Here is a 4,396-nt window from a genome sequence, read left to right as displayed (position 1 = left end):
ACACACACATTATATACCACACACATACATATATACATACATAGAGAATCCATGCATAATGTATCAATGCAAAGAAATCATGGAAAGAATTTACATTTCTAGCCACAATGAGAAGTCAATACATGTAATTTTTACACTGAGAAGTTCAGTGCCTAGTCATTAGCCTAACCAACAACCTTGCTTTACCCTGTACTATCCCAAATCTGATGAGGCACTTTTAATGTCAGGTCTAAGGCTAAACTAATTGAAGTCAAAGGAATTTAAAATGACTGTGTCACAAAATTAAATCAGTCTGTGGGATAACAACTTAAAATAAATGTTAGTAATAGCATATGATAGTAAGGCCAAAATTGGAAAAGAGTAAGGATTGGAAGATGGTTTTGCATGTATGCCAGATTTTCATTTCAGCATAACTGTTTCTGTAATATCCTCCCACTAACTTTTTCATACCAAGTGCTATAATCCCACGCAGTCCACATGATGCTCTATGCTATTAAGTGAAGCGACAGAAAAATAAGTGAGAGAACAGCGGGGTTAGATCTCCCGTCGACTTGGAAGCCGTACCTAGAAAACAAGTAGTACAAATCACATAATTCAGAAGTGTGGAGCACAGTAAGCACCAAAGAGCTGATAAATGGTGGACTTCTCAAGCTGGTTTCATTATCAATGGGCTCGATTTTCATCAGAAGTTCATGTGAAACGTGCATTGCAGTGAATCGCACACCTTGGGTCTCTTAGACTCTATGGGTCCTAGCATGCATGATTTCTCTGGAGGAGTTTTAGGTTTAAATTGTAAAGGGTACTAGGAGTGTGTATTAATGAGTTTAGGAAATGTGATATTAAAGATATTATATGGACATAAACTGATTGTCATGCATGTGAATAATGCTTGCGGTAGCTCAGATAGCATGAGGACTGTGGTCCCCTCTGAATTGTGAGAGATGTAATAGAAATCTGGCTGTCCCCAAGCCTGCGAAGTCTGAAGTTCAAGAAAATTAATTCCATGACAGCAAAGCCATTTCTCCCATAGTTTTCTAACCAATGAACATTGTGTGGGAAATTGGTTCCATATGTTTTCAAGTCATTTATGCAACTTGAATAATTAAAATATTCATTGGTAAGAGCTGCCTGATGTCTTTAAAGTCAGGAAATTATCTATGCCAAAAGTAGACAAACTCAAAAACCAAAAGGTCAAGCTAAGTTTGAAATTTCACATTCCAAAATGCAATTATTCTAACAGAGATGCTCGCTATTCTCTCCTGCTTGTCACACAGTAGAGGAAATTCAAAAATGTCTTTGTTCTTGTACAGTATTAGTTACTCCTTTCAATACTTGAACATTTCTTGCTTATATATCTTTCACTAAAGTTACAAGCCGAATATTGTTGGAGAAGAGCCTGGAGTCATAATGACATTTGCAAGAAAACCCTGTCAGCTGGTTTTTAGAATAATAAATACATTTTGCTTCAATCATATCTAAATATTTCTACTAAGAATAGCAATTATTGTTCCCATTTTGTAGATTTCTAAATCAAGGTCCTTGTAGATTAAGTAGCTTGAGGAAGCACTGAATTCATGAAACATTGCTTTAGAAAATCTTGCTGAGAAGCAGGCATAAAGGAAACAACAAATAACTCTGGCCCTAGTGAAAAATTATAGAAAGCCAAGATTCATCTGTTTACTTCTGAAAAGAAAATGAATCTTATGGAAATGTGAAGGTGAAGAACACTGGAAAGTGGGTAGTGTTTATTGAACAAAGATAAATTTGGAATTGAAGATCTGTATTTAAATTCTGACTCTCTTGCTTACAACTCTATGACCCTAGGCAAGCCACTTAATCCTTTGTCTCTTAGATGGGATTAGTGAGATTGTATGTTTATGAGGATAAAATTATATGAAAAGTGTTTCATAAATTGAAAAGTAGATGGCTGGGGAAATGGCTCAGTTGCTAAAGTATTTGCCTTACAAGCATATGAACCTGATTTAAATCCTTAGCTATTATCCCAGCACTGGGTGAGGTGGAGGCAGGTGGCTCCTTGGGGTCAGCCTTAGTATACTTGGCTGGTTCCAGACCAAAAAAAAAAAAAAAAAAAAAAAAAAATGTGGATTGGGGCCTGGAGAGATGGCTCAGTGGTAAAGAACACTGCCTACTCTTGCAGAGGACCCAGGTTTAATTTCCAGCACCCACATGGTGGCTAACCCTCCAGGTTTAGGGGATCAGATGCCTTCTTCTGACATCTGTGGGTGTTAACATGGGTGCACTTACATACATGCAGGCAATACTCTCATACACATAAAATAAAAATATGTCTTTTTAAATGCACACAAACATACACACACAAAAAAACTTGAAAATTATTAAATTATCAGAATATAGAGACAATGAGTTATAGATATATAATGAAATTTGAAAATAAATGAACCTGTTATTCATTTTTCCCATTTAATATTGAAGAATATAACATTTTCTTCATCCTCATTATGAAATAAAATTTGATAGAACATAAAATCTATTTCAAAGTCTTATTTTGGAAAAACTACTAAAAAAATCTGTTTCCCCATCTTTGTACTAGTTTCACAAAAAGAGATAGCCTTGTTTTGCCTTGTTCACTCTAAGTTTAAAACCTCGTTAGTCCTTGGAAAACCAATTGTGTGGAAAAGATGGGCAATGGCCTTTTAAGTACAGTGCTCCTTCAGGAAACAAAACCCAGAAAACGGGATGTGAAGAGAGAAAGGAAGAAAGCAAATCATTGGGTTGGAACAAGCTGATACCTGCCAGAACAACCCATGGAAATCGCCCTTTGCTGTGCATATTGTGCTTATGTTATAATTAAAAACGGATTAAAAAGAACCAGACCATAACACCCCTGATTGCAGCTTGCTGTCACCCTCAAGAAGAAAGCCCTCGTGTTAAATTTAGCCAGTGGCACTCAGTTAAGCCCAGGCTACCTAGCCAGGCCCGTGGCTAGGAGTGTTCTGACAAAAGATGGACAGTTAGTTTCCATCTTGGAGATGTTTCTAGTAAATAGATGAGAAAGGCTGAATCGTTTTTAACCCAGAGATGCCCTGTGTAGCTATGGAGCTCAAGACATTCCTCCCTCCTCTTTATGTGATGCCTTGAGAATTAGAATTGGTGAGTCTGAATATATTGGATTATTTTAAGCTTTACTGAGGTTTTAGATGATGACCTTTTTATTCATACTGTACAGGGGCTCTGCTCAATTTAACATCCATGGAAATGGAAACCCTTTTTTCTCAGCTAGGGAAGGGCTACTTTTTTCGTAGGTAAGAAAGCAGCTTCTCTGTTCTTTGCCCTTCCCCCTTCTCCTTTCAAAAACAAGTTCCATTGTGTTTACCTAGAAATGGAGCTTTGTGGCAATTAAGAGATTCCAAAGTGGCAGAGGCTAACGTACCAGTAGAGCTGGATTCCAGCTTTCCATGGAAACACCCAATTTCCCCCTTCTTTAACCACCTCCTTCGAGTCACCCAGACAATTCTAATCCTACCTCTGTGGTTACTCTGAAAAGTCATCCAGTTTGGTTATCAGGAAGGATCTGTCTTAAGCAAATATTTGCCAGAGTCTGTTTTACTCTTTTGGGGAGGGAGCAAAGGAAGGACTGGATTCTCTTAATCCTTTTTGATCACACCATGTTGATGACGATAGAACTTAGTCAGGACTACTAGGGTTAGAGCCCAACCTGCAAGGAGACTTGACACTTCAGTGCCTCGATGATGGATGATCCCAGACCTCAAGGGGCTTGATGGGCTACTCATCACCTGGGTGACTGTTACACCTTATTGCCATCCAGTGCATGTCCCTTCCTCTGCGTGGCAGGAATCCAGGAACATTCCATGAGGGTTACAACATTTCCCTTTTTACAATAATGGGCCTTACCTTTTTCTTGGTTTCATGAACCCTTTAAATGTCAAAGTGATTCACATGGGAGGAACTGATCCTACACTCCTCATTGGGAAGCTTAAAGATTCGAAGATCTCTCATGAAATGGAGTGATGTTATCATGTGGATAGTCATGTAGTGTGTGTTTGTCTTTAGCACACGTGGGCCTGCACACAGCCAGCTAGTCTCTTGAAGGTAAAAACACGAGAGATATACAATAATTTTTCTATAACCCTTATATTTCCCACTGACTTCATGCACCCTGAATTGCTACTAAGAATATCCTAAAGAAGGCTGAGTTCTCTGTGTCCCTGTGTGGCTGGACAAATCATTACCCATGCCCTATCTGAAGATAGCTTCTAGAGACAGCCACACCAAGTTACCTTTCACTAAATCTGTGTTTCCAACAAACATCAATGAATGAGAGTTCAGCCTTTCATTTGCTACACATCAAATTCTGAACTAACAAAAAGAGCGATTCAGAATGAGGATATATATA

The sequence above is a fragment of the Nannospalax galili genome, unplaced genomic scaffold, assembly GCF_000622305.1.
Source record: "Nannospalax galili isolate Female #2095 unplaced genomic scaffold, S.galili_v1.0 scaffold281, whole genome shotgun sequence".
In the NCBI taxonomy this organism is placed as follows: domain Eukaryota; kingdom Metazoa; phylum Chordata; class Mammalia; order Rodentia; family Spalacidae; genus Nannospalax; species Nannospalax galili.
Note: the sequence above shows the minus strand (reverse complement) of the source record.